Source organism: Octopus sinensis, linkage group LG4 (assembly GCF_006345805.1).
Source record: "Octopus sinensis linkage group LG4, ASM634580v1, whole genome shotgun sequence".
Classification (NCBI taxonomy): Eukaryota; Metazoa; Mollusca; class Cephalopoda; order Octopoda; family Octopodidae; genus Octopus; species Octopus sinensis.
In genome coordinates, this window is record NC_043000.1 from 29,191,970 (window position 1) to 29,211,969 (window position 20,000).

General features: G+C 38.9%; 2 long non-coding RNA genes across 2 annotated transcripts in view; one reads left to right on the forward strand and one right to left on the reverse strand.

Moving 5' to 3' along the window:
- Nucleotides 1–12,047: 12,047 nt before the first annotated feature.
- Nucleotides 12,048–20,000, reverse strand: part of LOC118762911 — a 23,259-nt gene continuing 15,306 nt past the window's right edge. The window contains exons 3-4 of the long non-coding RNA XR_004998663.1: nucleotides 13,305–13,310; nucleotides 12,048–12,083 (exon numbers count right to left, since the gene is read on the reverse strand). This is a non-coding gene — a long non-coding RNA (uncharacterized LOC118762911). The remainder of the gene's footprint in view (nucleotides 12,084–13,304; nucleotides 13,311–20,000) is intronic.
- Nucleotides 17,635–20,000, forward strand: part of LOC118762913 — a 17,684-nt gene continuing 15,318 nt past the window's right edge. Inside the window, exon 1 of the long non-coding RNA XR_004998665.1 lies at nucleotides 17,635–17,648. This is a non-coding gene — a long non-coding RNA (uncharacterized LOC118762913). The remainder of the gene's footprint in view (nucleotides 17,649–20,000) is intronic.

The following is a 20,000-nucleotide window of genomic DNA, read 5'->3' on the forward strand; positions in this document are numbered from 1 at the left end:
ATGAGGTCCATTCTTTCTCAGCTCATAGTGCGCGTTGACTTTGCGTAGGACTAGAGAAAGTGGGGTTAAAATTATAACAAATAACAGAGGTGAACAAGAGTCTCTCTAGAAGATACTTATTTTGATTGTTACTTCAGCTAAGTGCTGGTTGTTAGAGAAAAGACGTGTTTTCCAACTGGGCATGCTGTTCTTAATCAGTGCACACATACGGTTTCAGCTATTCCACACACGCCGAGTGCTTCCAGAATCTACGAATGCAGCAACATATCGTAAGCCTTTTTAAAGTCTATCAAGGCCATGCATTAGATTTTTGGTACCGTTTTCTGTTCTTCATTACAACTTTGTCTATCACAAAGCGGTCCTTGGTGCATTTGGATCATTTTCGGCATCCCTTTTGTTCTACTTGAAGTAGATTGTTTTCTGAAAGGAATGTATATATTTTCCCTGCGAGGATGCCTACTAACGCTTTCCAGAAGCGGTTAAGACAAACAATGGGTCGGTAATTGCCAACCTCATTGCTTTTTGACCGATCTTTCACCCGTTTCCGAAACTGCACCACTCTGTAGGCAATTGCTTAATTGCAACGCTTGTGTGTTGACCTAGACCACTTGAGCCAGTAGTCTTGGATTTCCTCTGGTCCTGCTACTTTCCAGTTTGGCAGTTCTGATACCTGTGTAATTACATCTGTTGTTATGCGTGCATAGTTTTGTCGTAGAGCCTCAGGGCAAAGGAACTCGGTTCTCACGGAATGAATCCACTCAGCACCGTGGTTGTAAGAAATCTCTTGCCCCAGATGTTATTCCAAAATTCGCGAGTCTTCACTGCTTCGGAAAGTATATTATCTTCTGTATCTACTTCTAAGCTCTTAAAAAACTGCCTCTGGTTATTTGGCGGCAAGCTTGCAGAATTGTTAGCACGTCCGGCAAAATGTTTAGCGGCATTTCATCCGTCTTTACGTTCTGAGTTCAAATTCCACCGAGGGTGACTTTGTGCTTCATCTTCTCAGAATCTATAAAATAAGTATCAGTCGAGTACTGGAGTCGATATAACCGACTTTCTTCCCTCCTCTAAGCTTGCTGGCCTTGTATCAAAATTTGAAACCATTATTATTATTGAAGGCGGCGAGCTGGCAGAAACGTTAGCACGACGGGTGAAATGCTTAGCGGTATTTCGTCTACCACTACGTTCTGGTTTCAAATTCCGCCGAGGTCGACTTTGCCTTTCTTTCTTTCTCTTGAGGATCGATTAAATAAGTACCAGTGACGCACTGTGGTCGATGTAATCGACTTAATCCGCCTGTCTGTCCTTGTTTGTCCCTCAGTGTTTAGCCCCTTATGGGTAGTAAAGAAATAAGTAATTCGTCTGCTGTTACTTCCTGAGTTCAAATTCCGTCGACGTCGACTTTGCCTTTCATCCTTTCGGGGTCGATTAAATAAGTACCAGTTACGCACTGGGGTCGATATAATCGACTTAATCCGTTTGACTGTCCTTGTTTGTCCTCTCTGTGTTTAGCCCCTTATGAGCAATAAAGAAATAAGAATAGTTTCTGTGTCGGGAAATTTGCTTAGCGGCATTTTATTATGACTTCACGTTTTGAGTTCAAATTCAGCCGAAGTCGTCTTTGCCTTCCATTATTGCAGGGTCGATAAAATGAGTACCAATCGAGCACTAGGTTCAGTGTCATTGACTAACCACCGCCCCTCACTTCCCCGAAATTATTGACTTTGTTCCCAAATTTGAAACCATTATCAATTCCTAGTCGTCTGTAGATCTCGTTTCAAATTTCTCTTTCACTTCACTGTTGATATTTATCAATTTCATCGATACTTAAATGGTTATAAGTCGTATTTATTGATTAGTTCTCTGATTTCGGTTTATATATTTATTCAATGTCCTCTCTTGTAAATGTACACGCTGCTTTTTTATATATTTATAACAGATTTTATACATTACCCTAAGCAACAAAAGTTTTGCTACTATTAGGCGAAATGGTGTTTATAGGTAATTTGTGAGCGCTTATTCCGAATCTGCAATCATTTTAGCTCTAGCACGTCACGTATTTGCGCTGTCATTATTATACTGCTATCAAAATTACAATAATGTGAAAATTCATGACAAATAAAATGAATGTTGTGTTAAGCGTAAATTACCGTTATTTGGTATAAGAACGATAGCAACTAGGTGGACAAGTAGTTCTAAAACCAAAGTCAAGATGAGAGTAGAGAAAAGGAATTTTTTAGAGACATTCTTGCCCCAAGTTGCTTATAAGCTTTCAAAAAAAATCATTCACAAAATAAACTAAAAATATAACATTAAGCAACTGTAAATGTTACTGAAAACACCAAAATATATTTCTAAAAAAAAAAACAACAAAAAACAACAACAACAATAAAGAACAAAAATCATTGAAATTATTATAGAATGTACTGAAGTTATGGCTACCACGAAACAATTTTCCCCATCTCTAAATTTTAAACATTGATCACTTTAATAAATAACTAAACTACTTTTCATATCACCTGGCTTTCTTATTTGATGTCCTTTGTTTTAATAGCACCTGCAGTTATCAAGAAAAGGGAGTCTGAGTGGGTTACTATAACCTAATACCAATAACCTACTGTGAGGAGAACTTTACTATAATTACAGCGATAACAAAGTAAAATAAATTATTGTCTTGGGTCGGACGACGCGTGGACTCCTTGAGCAAGGCACTTCCTTTCACGCTGTTCTGGTCTACTCAACTGAAAATTAGTTCCTACTGAGTGTTGATGCAGCTTGTTTTCTCTTCCTTTCAGTTATCGCATCCTCTCAGCTCTCCCGCCATTGTGTATCAAGGGATGTTCTCTGGTAGCGAAAACAGCAGAGATTAGATATTCACAGTCGAATCTGCTTGAACGTATTAAGAACGGAGAGGTTATTCAAAATAATACACTTCTAAACCTCTCAGAGAGATTTATGCAGTAGCAGCACGATAAAGTGATAGCATGTTGTCAACTTATGTGGCAGTCCCATCAAAGGGAAGAGTGCTACTGTTATTTAGCCCTAGGAACTCCGTTTCCTGTTGGACTTGACACATTTTCGAAGTGGAGACAAGCACCTCCACCCAGCAAAGCCAGCACCCAGAGACTAGTTTCAGAGACTTTGCTCATCATCAGGCTGGAGTAGCATGGCTTGCTAGTTGTCGATGCCTAACAGCCTTTGAAAACATATATATTTCAAGTGAAATACATTCACTGACTTTTTGAAAATAGAAATAATATATTTGTAAATCTCTCAGAGAGACTTAAACAGTAGCAGCACAATAAAGTGATAACATGTTGTCAACTTAATGTGACAGTCCCACGAAAGGGAAGAATGCTACTGTTATTTAGCCCAAGGAAACACTGTTTCCTGTTGGACTTGACACATTTCCAGGATATGTGTCAAGTCCAACAGGAAACAGTGTTTCCTTGGGCTAAATAACAGTAGCATTCTTCCTTTTCATGGGACTGTCACATTAAGGATAGGTTATTGTTTGCATTTTCGCCGTGCCACGTGCATACTACGAGTGATTATCGGTTTGGCAGATGTCCGCACGTATTAGCGAATAATTTGCTTGCTGATTTTTATAAAGAAAAGCTCTGTGCTTTTGTAAGATTCATCGGAGACACTCAAGGTCGAAATATTAAGGTGCCTCGAAGTCCCTTTATATCGGTGAACTGGTGAATCCTGTCTGTTATAAACAGACATCACTTAAGGCGAGGAAGTGTTGTCCGGTGGCGAAAAATAACGGTCGGACATTCACGGTCGCATCTGGCAGAACCGTACAAAGACGAGGAGACATGTTACGGTTAAAAAAATATTATTATGAAATTTCGACATAATTTTAGGGATTCAGGGCGTTGAGGACAAATAAAAGAATCAGTGTCCGATAAAGTTACACGGACGTAAACAAACCAACACCGGTTGTCAAGCGATGGTGAGAGAACACACGCACACACACATGAAAATATATATATACACACATATGAATATATATATATACACATTCTCACACATGTATATGACGGGCTTCTTTCAGTTTCCGTCTGCCAAATCTATTCACAAGGCTTTGGTTGGCCCGAGGCTATAGTAGAAGACACCTGCCCAAGGTGCCACATAGAGGGAATGAACCCGGAACCATGTGGTTGAGAAGCAAACTTCTTACCACACAGCCACGCCTGCGGCTGTTCCTGTTTATTTGTGTGTGCGCGTATATATATATATATATATGTTTACATGTTTTTATCGCTAATTGGCCAGCAACACCGAAAACAAGTATATATGATAGAAACATTACGTTGATATCAAATCAAATGAGAAGTAGAGATAGAATTACCTGTATATGTTAATATCTTTATTTACCGCATAATAAATGATACTATTGACAGAAAAAAAAACTGTTTATATATTAATATGAAAGCCATTCCTAAAGATACGATTGATATACAGTACAAGCCATCACAATATCACTGGACAAATTCATGGTAATTTTTATTTTTCACTTGAAAATGTATTTTGTTTTTTTTTTACTTTGTGTTTTGTATAGTCTCGTTTCTATAAAAGAGAAAAGTGAGACTATTTTTATCTTCAAGTATTGGTGCAGACGTAAGGTTTTTCGTTCACATTTGATGTCGTTTGTAATGTTTGACAGAGACATTTATAGTTGTTAATGGACTGATTTAGAACCATTTCGTTCATCTTTCAAAATTGTCTGCAATCTTATTTGCTTTTTATCGGCATCAATAAAACCTAAACCATGTAAACAAGAGTTAGTCCGAGAGGCTAGTAATAACGTCGGATAATATATAGCCAGTATTTGTCAAAGAAATCGATGTGGTCATTTGTAAGGGAGAAACCAATAAATTATAAATAAAAGATAAAATAAAATAGGAAACGAAGAAGAAATAATCTCTTTGTCGTCTGGCTTGAAGCCACGTTTCTACGTGATTTTGTTAGAGTAAAAGTCAGCAGCAGCAGCTCTTATTGGTTCACAACTCATATTTGATCCTTTCAGGTTTTGGTAAGATCAGACAAACGTCAGGTGAGTAAGACAAAAGGTTAACATCGCCTATTCTTCATCTCTACCACACTTTTTATTTTCTGGTTTTTATTTTGTAAAAAAATTCTTCTTTAATATTTCTCATATAATTTCTTTTCGTCTGAGTCTTTTTTTCCTTTGTTAGGTTTCTGACATATTTATGTAATCTGATAACAATACAACAAAGTCGGTAGATATGGTTTAGTGGTTAGGTCGAAATTTTACAGTTTGGAGTTCAAGCCTTGATTAAAAACGAAATGACTTCACATCACCTGCAATGAAAGAAAGCGTCTTGTGATTTGGAGAAGCAAACATAAATATTCAAACATGGCTGCGGAGTTAAGAAACCTGATGTCCAGGTTCGGTCCAGCTAATATAGCCCTCGGCCAACCAATATCTTATGAATGCATTTGGTAGACAGAAACCTTATAGAAACCTGTCCGATATATATATATACATATATATATAATCAAAATAAATAATAAGTATATCCGAGGTAATGTGGTACAATCGTTTCATGCTACTTCATTTTATTAAACACTGTAAGTTTTACATAAGTTTTAAAATGTCGAGCAATCTTCAGCCACTTATAGAAATTTTCCAATCAAACGGACAATGCACATTCTTATCTCTATTTCGTTTGCCAGATTCAGATTCGCTCATCTGAATCTAAATTCTGCTGAACTTATATATATATATATATATATATATATATATATATATATATATCTTATATAAAATCCGTTCTGTCTGTCTGTCTTCTCGGATCTCGGGCATCCTCCATCTGATTGCGCTCAAATTTGATATGTAGATACCGACGGTATCAAGGCGTGTATAAGTCTTGAAAAAATTACAAAATCGATTCCAGGTGAGAATGCGATCGATAAAGCTGTTTTTGTCCTGCTTTTTCTTCCGTCAACCTGTACATAACTGCACCTTCCATCTTTTGTTGTTTTTGTTCGGCTTAAAAGCACGTTTCTTTCTTGCCAAGCTTACTGTTGAAACCATGTTTGTGTTCTCCCAGTCAACAGCCTTATCATTACTGGTACTTTAAACTCTTTGGTTACATATTTGTGTGAATAAAATCATTTTTCTTTGGAACAGAAAAAAAGTCTATCTTTATTTCTTCTTTTGCTGGTGTCTCAAATTTAGGTTAAATCAGTGTTTCTTAAAGTGGACCTGTTGATTCTCTCTCTCCTTCTCTCTCTCTCTTATATATATATATATATATGTGTGTGTGTGTGTGTGTGTGCGCGTGTGTGTGTATATATATATAAATATACGAGGGACGTTCAATAAGTAATGCCTCTGACCCACTTGCAGTTGTTTGATCTAGCTGAAATTTTGCATGTGCAATTATTTATATCTCTATAGATTACGTGGCAAATTAAAGCTCTGAATTAATTCTGGTTTCTGATTTACAGGTGTTTGAACTGAGTCAAGTGTGAAATGGAGCCTGTTGAATGTCAAGCAGTGATCCGGTTTTTGTATTTGAAAAGACGCACACCACGGGAAACTTTTGATGAAATGAAAGTAACTTATGGTGATGATGCCCCATCATATGACCTTGTAAAACGCTGGCATCGTGAATTCAAACATGGTCGGAACTCTGTGGAAACAGCTCCCAGATATGGTCGCCCCCTTCTGCCATTGATGAGGCATCTGTCCGTCAAGTTGAGGCTGCTATTTTGTGAGATCGACGCATAACTATTCGCCTAATAGCCCATGAGGTTAAGATTAGAACTGGATCTGTGGAAACTATCATTCATGACCATTTGCATATGCAAAATGTGTCTGCCAGATGGATTCCCAGGTTGCTCACACCTTTCCAGAAGCAAGAACGCGTCGAGTGCTCGAGGATGAATTTGGAGATGTGCCAAGAAGATGAGTCAAACTTTTTCAAAAGACTGATTACACAGGATGAAACCTGGGTCCATCACTATGATCCAGAGACCAAAGCCCAGTCAATGCAGTGGAAGCACCGTGACTCACCTCCTCCAAAGAAGGCAAGGGTGCAGCCCTCTACTGGCAAGGTCATGCTCACAGTCTTCTGGGACCAGGACGGAGTAGTGATGACAGATTTCCTGGCAAAGGATACCACAATTACAGGAGCATATTATGCTTCACTTTTGAGGAAATTAAGAGACGCTATCAAAATCAAGAGGCGGGGCAAGATCAACAAAGGCATCCTCCTCCTGCAAGACAACGCTCCGGTCCACAACTCGCGTGTCACCAGATCAGAAGCACAGGCGTGCGGCTATGAACTCCTCCCCCATCCACTACTCTCCTGACCTTTCACCTCTGATTTTCACCTCTTCCCAGCCATGAAGTTGTTTTTAAAAGGAAAGCTTTTCCCAGATGATACAGCCATGATTTCTGAAGTCACGTCGTGGTTGGAGGACCAAGCTGGGGTCTTCTACAAAAACGGTCTCCAGAGCTGCATCAAACAATGGGAGAAATGCGTAACTCTGGGTGGTTCCTATGTAAAAAAAGTCTAATAACTGTGCCAAGTTTCGTTGCTCTACTGCTATGGGAAGTGGGTCAGGGACATTACTTATTGAACGCCCCTCGTATCTGTGTGTATATATATATATGTATGTATGCATGTATGTATGCATGTATGTATGTATGTATGTATGTATGTATGTATGTATGTATGTATGTATGTATAAATGTATGTATGTATGTATGTACGTACGTAGGTGGTCTGATCAGTAAGTATCCGGACTGTTGCCATAGTAACGAAGCTAAAGCATGCAAAATGAAGCCGTTTGGCACAGATTGAACTTAAACTCTGATCTGCATTCGCACTAAGGTCTAATGTTCCAGCTCACTTCCACTGTTTATAACAGTGCTAGGAAGGAACGTGTGTAACTTGTGATCGTTGCATTGACCATGACAGAAAAAGTTGAGCAGAGAATCTGCCTCAAATTTTGCCAAAAGCTTGGCGATATCTGCTCAGAGGCCTACGCTTCATGGTCAGGTGAAAGCAGTTTTGACGCAAACTTGGCAGACACGCGTCTCATCCAAATCTTCAATAATAATGGACTGAACTGAACCGTAACTAAACTGTACAACCTCCTATAATTCACAGATAGTGATTTGACGATTTCCCTTCACAGCTGCACGCACATCTGCGATGTTTTTCTCAGTTCTGCTGGTTGCGGGTCTCCAAGAACGTACGTCAATATCGACATTTATTCGGCCATCTTGGAAACGTCTGAACTACTCATACACTTGTGTGTGGCTCATACACTCCTCTACATACACATTCTGCAACTTACGTCGGATATATATATCACGATAAATATGTATGGGAGAAATAAAAACTGAAATTATTCAGATGAATGTTCTTCAGGCGCAAACTACATATCATAACGTATAAGCATGTCAGTATGTATGTATTTACAGTACAAATTTTCATGGAGTGCAAAAAATACAGAAAACTAAGGGGAGAGGCATGATATTTCAAGTCCGACAGCTGTTTCTGGGGACTGGGAATTATGTAGCAGCTGTAATGTTTATAACTTGCAGATGGAGTGTGCAAAAAGTCAAAGATATGCAACCAGTAGAGGTTGCATATAAACATTGCCGTAAAACCAGCCTCCGTCCTCAGAGTAGAAAGATTGACAGCGAGTAGTTCAGATCATGATGCGAGAAAATTTAAGGGCAGAATGGGAAAGGAGGAAGTAGAACAGATGTAGGTAGCAGGGGCCTGTAGGTAGTTCGGACGAATGCTGAAGCAGAAAGAGAAGGGCAAGAAGAGATAGGATGAAGTGAAGAATGTAGTCATTGATGCATGCCGGAGGGCGAAGGGAAAATCCAAAGAATAGAGATGGTATGGCGGCAAAGGAAGAATTCTGAAGGGGAAAGGTAAGAAAGTAGATAGATATATAGACAGACAGATAGATAGATAGATAGATAGATAGAAAGAGAGAGAGAGAGAGAGAGAGAGAGAGAGATGTACATACATCTGTACCTTCATCTATTTATCCTTACATATATACATATTTACATATACAAAATAATAGTTATCGCCATACTAATATGGCATTCTTATAAAAATAAGAATAAAGCTGTCCGCTTATTAGCTCCATGAGGCCATCGCCTTAAGTTAGCTATTTGATACACAAACTGTATCCATATAACCTTCGAACAAGGGAGGTCAGTCGCTCCACACTACTTGACCGGCAGCTACAGACGCGTTTCGGGGTATTGCCCCTTTTCAATGCAGCGTAGCGGACAGCTTTATTCTTATTTTTATAAGAATGCCATATTAGTATGGCGATAACTATTATTTTCCGGAAACACCGTATTATATAAATAAAATGGCCGTTTTGTTGACAAATCTTTTAGGAATATGAATATGGCAGCGAGAAAGAACTCCTTAGACAATGGCGAAGAATCTCGTATTCCAACACATATGACTTGTTCAATATGATATGGCATTGAGCAATGAAACATTATATGTCTGTCTGTCTCTCTCATTCTCCCTCTCTATCTACCTACCTGAATGTCTGTCTAACTAACTCTCTCTCTAACTATCTCTCTATCCGTCTGTCTATCTAACTATATCTCTCAGGAAATTACTATTTTTAAATCTCACAACGAGAGATATTCAGCAACAGTACTTTGGAGTAAAGGTTGTTTGCCAACATAACATGGCAGTCCTGGTTTAGGACTAATGTTGCTGTAATTTAGCTCCAGTAGACATCGTCTCCAGCTGGCTATACGACACGATCTATGTCTTTACATTTTTCGAACAAGGGAATCTAGCACCCCCACTCAGCTCAAAGCACTGTGTTTCGCGATTTCCGGTTTATTTCCCGATCAGTTATTCTATGCTGATGAAGGGAAATAACCCGGAAATCGCGATACAAAGATATTGTTTTGAGCTGGGTGGTGGTACTAAATTCCCTTGTTCGAAAAATGTAAAGACATAGATCGTGTCGTATAACAAGTGGGAGACGATGTCTCCTAGGACTAAATTACAGCAACATTCGTCCTAAACCAGGACTGCCATGTTATGCTGGCAAACAAAATTTACTCCTAACTATCTTTCTCCCTAAATATCTCTTATCTGTCTGTCTGTCTGTCTGTCTGTCTGTCTGTCTAAATAAACAAAGCAGGCGGAAACTGAGAGAAGCTCAACGCATGTGTATCAATATATATGTATATATATATATATGTAAAACAGCAAAGACCCCTTCGGCCCTGAATGACCATGGGACTGCACCTAGAAAGTTACCCTCCGAGTCAAGGTTGTTTATGGAAGACCAGCAGTCACCCATGTATACCAGCCTCACTTCTCCCCCGATGCTATCTGAGGGAAAGGCAAAGGCTGATGTAGCTTGGCACCAGTGACGTCGCAAATCATTTCTACAGATGAGAGAACTGGAGCAACATGAAATAAAGTGTCTTGCTCAAGAACACAACACGCAACCCGGTCCTGGAGTCAACTCACTACTCATGATATATATAATTCATTTATATATATATATATATAGATATATATATACTATATATTATATATATATATATATTATATATATATATATAGTATATATATATATATATACAGACACATACAGACACACACACACACATATATATATACATATATATACATATTTCGTTTTTGGATTTGGTTGCAAGATTCTTTATGTGAGTTCCTGTGTTGAAGCATATTCTGTTGTGTCTGGGGAGAGTCATTCTCTTTTGATCAAAACTATTGAAAAGGTTGCAAGACGCAATGAAAATTTTAGAAAAAAAAGAAAGAAGTGAAAATTTTACCGGTGAGTGTGTTAAATTATAAAGCATCAAAAGAGAATGTCACTCCCCAGACACAACAGTATATATATAATATATATATTATATATATATAATAATATACAGTGTACATTTAAACACATAAGAGGCTTCTTATGTGTAAACTCTACACTGTATTTAATAAAAATATATAGTCTATTGGCTAAATTTTTATACGCGAGGCCACTGGTGATGGAAATTTCTAATATTTCTGATACTCTTTGATATTATTAATATATATATATATATATATATATTATATATATGTATATATATGTATATATATGTAGTATATATAGCAGGGACGTGCCATCTGGGTAGGCAAGGTAGGCAGTCCCTACCTTGAATAAAATAGATTGATAACAACATTTACCTTTCATAGCAAAATATGGACCTAATTCAATAAAATTTTCAAGATTACTATGTATGAAATGCAAAATATTTCATTCTTTTGTAGATTAGGTAGGCATAATTCACCCCTGCCTTTCAATCTCAGTATTAAATCTACGCATAGTACTGCTGTAGTACACAGACTGCATACATTCTTACAACAACGTTTTCTACGTGCTATAAATCTACTTCAACTCAGTCATGCGCCTGTGTTTCGCTTATTTTGTGTGTTTTACTACATAAAGGTTACCAATGCCTACCTGAGTAATTACTGATGGTTATGCCTGATATATGTATATATATATATATATATATATATATATATATATATATATATATATATAGTTGAAATTTATAGAAAACAAAAGATGAAGACATGTGTATGAACCACAAGCAAGTGTAATATTGACACTCGGGAAGAATGAAAAGTCTTTTACGTTTCGAACCTACGCTCTTCAACACTTCTATAATCCTTAAACAAGAATATTATTGACAGTGGCATCGACGTTTCTGGCAGTTATGCTATCATCAGACCGTCAAAAATGTTCTTATCTAAGACTAATAAATTCATACTCTACAGAAGTATAAAATAACTCATCAGATTAATGTAATATCGTAATAATATATTAATGTTGCCAGAGGCTGTATTAATGCCGACGTGGGCATAAATATTGCTTCTAATGCAAAATTTTTATTATAATGGAATATAACCACACACACACACCACACCCCCATACACATACATACACACACACACACAACACACACACAACACACATACACACACACACACACACACACACATACACACACACACACACACACACTTATAACATACATATATGCATATATATACGTATGTACACAAATACTCACACAAACACATATATATCTATATACATACGTACATTTATACATACATATTTGCGTATGGATACACATTTTAAATTCAAATCTGATGAATGTTGTGAGTTAGGTATATCTCATCGTGAAGTTACCGTCTCTGAGGACAACAAAGTTCCACTCCCATATCTTGTCTCAACACCTTCGTCCCTACAACAACAACAGCAACTACTACTACTACTACTACTACCACCACCACAGCCACTACTACCACCATAACAATCACAAACTCCACCAACACCACCATCACCTTTATTGCCACCACTACCACCACCACTACCACCACAACAACCACCACCACCACCACCACCATCACCACTACCACCACCACTGCCATCACCACCACTGCCAACACCACCACAACCACCACCACCACCACTACCAACATCACCACCACCACCACCACCAATGCCAACATCACCACCACCACCACCACTATCACCACCATCACCACCACGAACACCACAGACACCATCACGACATCCACTATCGCCACCTCCACCATCACCACCACAACCATCACAACCGCCATAACCATCACAATAACCACCACCATCACCACCTCCATCACACCTCCACCACCATCATTATCATCATCGTCGTACCACCACCATCATCATCACCATCACCATCATTATCGTTTTCATCACCACCACCACAACCACCACCACCTCCAATACCACCACCACCACCACTACTACCACCACCATTATCGTCGTCACCACCACTACTACCACTACCATTATCGTCGTCACCACCACCACCACCACCATCACCACGACCACTGCGACAACCTCTTTCTTCCCAGATTCTCTATCAAGCTTCATACATGTTTTTCCTTTTTATAAAACTGTTTCCATTTAAAACAAATTTCCTGTACATGTTTCCTATTTCTCCATTGCCGTCCTATAGAAATTTCAAGACAAAACAAATAAAAAATAAATAAAAAGAAAAGAAAAAGAAGCAATTTAATCAATCATCTGTCCACACTTCCGTTCCACATTGCAATATCCCTGATCAAATTTACCATCGAACTCCTACACGATACATCTCACCTTCCTAATATCGACCCACCAAGACAGAAATACAAAAAAACAAATAGACAGGAACCTCAAGTCAGGCTGAATGGTTGTGTTTATCGAACTATATACTAAATAAATAATCGTTCTATTTTGGTAACAGCTTCTATGTATCATTACTTGTGTGAGATTCGGTGACAAGGTGGACTTAGGTTATATTTGTTTTCGTTACAAAATTTGTTTTCGATAAAACCCTGTTGAAGTTTTCAAGCCTCAATTTTTTTTTAATATAAATTAGTACGAGTGAAGTGTATGAGGTATACATTTGTATATATTTGTTTATTGCCCACAGGGGGTTAAACACAGAGGGGGACAAACAAGGACGGACAAATGGATTAAGTCGATTACATCGACACCAGTGCGTAGCTGGTACTTATTTAAACGACCCCAAAAGGATGAAAGGCAAAGTCGACCTTGACGCATTTGAACTCGGAACGTAACAGCAAACGAAATACCTATTTCTTTACTACCCACAAGGGGCTAAACACAGAGGGGACAAACAAGGACAGACACACGGATTAACTGGTACTTAATTTATCGACCCCGAAAGGATGAAAGGCAAAGTCGACCTCGGCGGAATTTGAACTCAGAGCGTAAAGGCAGACGAAATACGGCTACGCATTTCGCTCGGCGTGCTAAAGTTTCTGCCAGCTCGCTGCCCTTAAGAATTATCTGTATAGAGCCTTACGACTATATACAACAGAAGAAAAAAATGATGATTATACAAATACCACAAATATAACAAAAAAAAACAACAAAACAACAACCTTGCAGCTATCAAACGAATTAAGTGGGGTAGCGAAGGGTGAAATGGAGAAAGTCCTAATGGACGCAGCAGGAGCCCAGACCAGCATGGCCAGTCAGGTCAAAAGCAGGGCAAAAAAGAACGGTATCACTTTCACTAGACACCGGTCACGTGACAAAATTAATGTGTGGTTTTCCATCATTATATTCGAAAACAACTTTACATTATTGAAGAATTACTCAACACTTTTCAGTAGATATCGAGTTTATAAAGCTTTTTACAAAGACAAGGTTGACAGTGACTTCGAATTTCGGTTCGCTTCTCTTCGTTCGACTGTCTTACGAAGGTGAGCGAACCGAAACTTCAAAGTCACTGTTAATGTTTTCCTTGTGTGTGTGTGTGTGTGTGTGTGTGTGTGTGTGTGTGTGTGTGTGTGTACATCCGTTAAGACGACAAGGATTCCAATCGATCCGATCAACGGAACAGCTTGCTCATGAAATTAATGTGCAAGTGGCTGAGTACTCCACAGACACACATGACCTTAACATAGTTCACAGAATGTGACAAGGCTGGCATTTTGAAATACAGGTACTACTCATTTTTATTAGCTTAGTGGACTGGAACAACGTGAAATAAAGTGTCTTGCTCAAGGAGATAACGCGACACCTGGAGTCGAACTGATGACATTATGATCGTCAACATCCTAACCACTAAGCCTCGCGCCTTCACAATATAAATTAGTGTACATTTAAACACAAAGAGGCGATCCTTAGCAGGTCGTCTTACATACTAGAAGGAATAATCAAAAAGTCCCAACCAAAGTTAAGACCAATTTCGAAAGGAATGAAAAGTAAAAAAAAAAAAACATTTACCATGTTTTACAGCCGAACCTTAGGTTTCGAACACTAATTAGCAAATAAAATAATTTGCAAGGCGAAGTTCTCATCAGCAGATACGCCAAAATATTAACATCTATACATATAAAGCTGAAGTTGTCTGTGTGTGTGTCTGTGTATGGCAGGTTTGGTAGCCTTCAATTAACACTATCTCATCCGAGACCCTGCGGCGCAAGTTGACCAAAATTGAGAGTATGATAGAAGAAGGCTTGCTCTTCATTCCGCAGAAGAAACAATTCAAATCAGACCATGTTAACACCAAAAATTATTTACATCAAAAAGGTGCTTTTTTTCTATGAAAATCCCTATTTTTTTACGATTTTGGACTGCTGTGTCACCATTTTTCGTTGTATTTCAACCAGAAAAAAGTTCACTTATAGAGAATAACAAGCTACATAATGCAAAATATTCTGTGAGCAAGGGAGCGTACTACTCCCTCCTTGCTACTAGTAGTTCCAACAGTACCAGTGGTTTTTATACACCAATGGCTTCTCTCTCTCTCTCTATGTATATATATATATATATGTTACGGAGGTGTATTTGTATAGCAAGTGACCTGATCTGAAATCGTGTGCGCTGAAACAAAATTAATTGCAGCGTGGAAGGTGGTTATAAGCCATTTAAAAAACACACAAAATCCGTTAGATTCACTTCAACATTTAAATTTAATTTGGCAAAATATTTTCGTCGCTTTGAGACTGCGACCTTTTCACCGAAAGCACGGAATTTTGTCAGTGATTAGGTCGCAGTCTCAAAGCGACGAAAATATTTTGGCAAATTAAATTTAAAGGACGAAGTGAATCTAATGGTTTTTGTGTGTTTTTTAAATGGCTTATAAACATCTTCCACGCTGCAATTGTATAGATTTATGATTAATTCTATAGCCATTTATAAACTCTGAATACCCCAGTTTAAGGTAAAATATTTAATACTATACTAAGCATTAGTAAAATTAAGCATTCGTAAGACCTACTAAGGAAACAAAACTAAAATATTTTCTGCCTGTTCTGACCCATAAAGAAATCCCAATTAAAATGTATTCTTAATCAGTTTCGGTTGACTTCTCATCGCGAATGTAAACCCAGAACAAGTACTGCCTTCGTCGCACTCGTTTTTCTCTACAGCATTTGAAATTACTTCAAATTTGAAAGCCACCAGTTCTTTGTGAGAAAACAAATGCTATCTCAAGAAAGACCTCCTGACCTATTGGTAAATAACCATCGGCAAATGAGTTATGACTACTAACTCTGAAATGCTATGTGTTTTAGCTATTTGTAATATCATCATTACTGTAGTACCTTCATGTCAAGTTGGGTACTGGTAGATTGAGCGGAAAATATCAACAGTGAACCTAACATTCGACAAAGCAGTTTCTATAAGCAATTTCGATCGCATACAACAATAGTTCTCAACCAAGGTGAATATAACCATTGGGTGGGGCCATATAAGATTTTGTTAAAATTTGTTTAATAAACTGGTAATACTTATATAATTCACAAAATATTTTCACAATCTTTTTTATGCAATTTCTAGTAATTTATTTATTTATGCGCCCTTTTCAAGCCTAGCCAGGCTCATGGGCCTGGTGTCCCGGTTTCTGTGGCGTATGTGCTCCCCCGCTCCCGCCCAGCTGGACGGGACGCCAGTCCATCGCAGCGTTACTAAAGAAACAAGAATAAAGAGTGAGAGAAAGTTGGGGCGAAAGAGTACAACAGGGATCGCCGTCACCCACTGCCGGAGCATCGTGGAGCTTTAGGTGTTTTCGCTCAATAAACACACACAACGCCCGGTCTGGGAATCGAAACCGCGATCCTCCGACCGCGAGTCCGCTGCCTCCACACAATTTCTTGTAATATTAGGTTGTCCCAAAAGTTCGTAAACACTTGCGAAAATTGAATTTTTACTCGCCAAGTACTAACAAAAACAACAAAATTTATTCCTCAAAATAAAGACTATTATTTTCCAACACTTTCTACGAACTTTTGGGACAACCTTATACTTAGTTAAAAAAATATAATAGGATTTTTTAAACATCGACTAGCAAGGGGGTCCATCCGACGAAAATAGAAACGAAAGGAGTCCACTGGTAAAAAATGGCGTAGAGCATGTCAAGAGACGGGAGACACATTGGTCATCCATTGTACCTGGTCTCATCTCCTGTCTCTACAGCTCAAGATGAGAACAGGGTGTGAGACTCGACCTCCTTTCAGTCAAACGCATCACACAAGTCATCAGTCATCGTTCATTCCACTCCTCAGTATGGTTGTTTGGCACACGACTGACACCAACTAAAGGTCAGCTAATCTTGTTGTATTCACAGCAGGATCTCTATATGTCTCCGTTGGAGTCTAATGTCGGCTCTGTACTGATTAATCGGTTCACAGCAGGATGTTCATCTCTAACAATGAAATACTGTTACTTCCGGTTCCGGTTATCTGCATGATTCTCTGTAGGATTGTGTGCCTTGTTGAAGAAGCATACACTAACAACTTTATTTCACCGACATTTTATTTCACGGTTTTCCAGTACAACAAGCTGGCAAAATGAGTAGAACCTGTATTTCAAAGGGCCAGCCTTATCGCATTGTGTGTTATGCTGAATCTCCCAGAGAACTACCTTAAGGGTATGCGTGTCTGCGGAGTACTCACGTTCGTTTCACGTGCAGAATGTTCCGTTGATGGAATCAACTGGAACACTCATCGTCGTAACCGACGGAATGCTAGCCTCTGTGGGGTTTGTATTTATGTTTGTGTGTCCCGGTGTATTGTGTGTGTGTGTGTGTGTGTGTGTGTGTGTGAGTCTGCATCTGTGTGTGCGTGTGCGTGTCTGAGTTTGTGTCTGCACTTGTGTGTGTGCATATGTGTGTGTGCATATGTGTGTGTATGAGTCTGTTTGCATTTGTGTGTGTATGTATGTGTGTCTGCATTTGTGTGTGTGTGTGAGAGAGTCTGTGTCTATATTTGTGTGTATGGGGGTGTCTGTATTTGTGCGTCTGCATTTCTGTGTGTGTGTATGTGTGAGTCTGTTTGCATCTGTGTGTGTGTGTACGTGTCTGACTTTGTGTCTGCACTTGTGTGTGTGCATGTGTGTGAGTCTGTCTGCATTTCTGTGTGTGTGCATGTGTGTGAGTCTGTCTGCATTTGTGTGTGTATGTGTGTGTGTGTCTTTGTGTGTTGTAGATGTGTGTGTGTGTGTTCATCCATATATACCTCCCTATCTCCCTGTCTGTCTATCTGACAATCCTGTCTGTCGATCCCTCTGTCTACCTGCCCGTCTGTCTGCCTGCCAGTGTGCCTGCCTGCCTGTGTGTCTGTCTGTCTGTCTGTCTGTGTTTCTCACCATGTCTGCATGTCTGTTTGTCTCTGATATGTCTGTTTGAGTGTATATATTTGACTGAACATATACAAGTTCCTGTTCGCCCGTCAGTTTTGTGTATATATATATATATATGTATGTATGAATGCATGCATGCATGTATGTATATCTATATGTGTGTATGTATGTTTATATGTAAATCTGTGTGTATCTATTCGTCTGTGAGTCTATGTGTGTTTATATATACCCACTTGTGTGTATCTGTATCTATTTGTGCGTGCGTGTGTGTATATCTGTTTGTGTGTCTGTATTCCTCTGTCTCTGCATGTGTGTGTATATATACACCCATTTGCGTGCGTGTGTTTGTGTGTGTGTGTGTGTGTGTGTGTGTGTTGTGTATGTTTATGTGTGTATACCTGTTTGTGTCTGTACGTCTGTGATCCAATTTGTCCGAGAAAATAACCCAAACAAATCGAAACCAAAAAAAAACCAAACGAAAATGCAAAAACAAAAACAACTCAGAACGCCATTAATATTTTATAATGTGTTGCTGTTTTTTTTTTGTTTTATTTGTCGGATTAAATGAAAATCTCTTTACCTCATTACTGTCCACAGGTTATTATCATTTCTTCTCCAATCAGTTCCTTATGCTATTATTAATGCTGCTGCGGCTGCTGCTGCTGCTACCGTTGCTGCTGTTGTTACTGTTGTTACCACTGCCATTGCTGCTGTATTAGATTTTAATATCCAGTGTTTCAGCCTATGGCTGGCAGCTGACTGCTGCTGTTGATGGTGATGGTGATGGTGTTAGTGGTGTTGGTGGCGGTGGGGTGTTATTATAACATTTCATGTCAGCGGTTAATTTCCGACGTGGAATTAATCCGCTGGAGTAGAATGTATGAGGGGAGGGCAATGAGAGGGGGGTAAAGTCGAAAATTCAAGGATAATTATCTCTCTCTCTTTCTCTCTCTCCCTCCATGTCTCCGCTTTACGTCTCTTTCTCTCTCTGCCACTCTCCCCCATTCTCATTCTTACTTGCAACTACCAAACGTTTCTCCTATAATTCCTCCAGCAACCATCTCTGCACGATTGTTCTTTTACTGATCTCTCTCTCTCTCTCTCTCTTGCCGTTTCTCTCTGCCTCTATCTCTCTCTTTCGCTTTCTCTTTCCCTGTCCCTTCCACCGCTCTCTTCCTCCCTTCTGTCTCCTCCCTTTTCGTCCTTCTCCCTTTCACACTCCTTCATTCTTACATACAACTACCAACTGTTTCTCCTATATTTTCCCCCGCAACCATCTCCGCACGAGTGTTCGTTTACTGCTCTCACTCACTCACTCACTCTCTTCTTTTCTTTCCTTGTCTCTTTCTCTCTCCTTATGTGACTCAAGTAGACGAGCAGGTTTCCTCCCCATAACCTGCTGTGATCCACAGCTAATATGAACAACATCAATAGTCTCGGGCAACAACGCAACAGGTTTCGATCTTTTAATCATTTCCCTCCTTCATGTCATTACAACTGTCGTCACCACAATCACCACCATCATCCTCATCGTCGTCCTCTCCACCATCATCCTCATCGTCGTCCTCTCCACCATCACCATCACCATCACCGTCACCATCACCATCACCATCATTATCTCAGCTACCATAATGTATATGTGTCTCTGCGCGTGTATGTATCTGTCGATGGATCTTTCACTGAACATCTATCTATCTATCTATCTATCTATCTAAAAATATATGGACATGTGTGTATGTGTGCGTATATATATATATATAATATATATATATATATATATATATTAG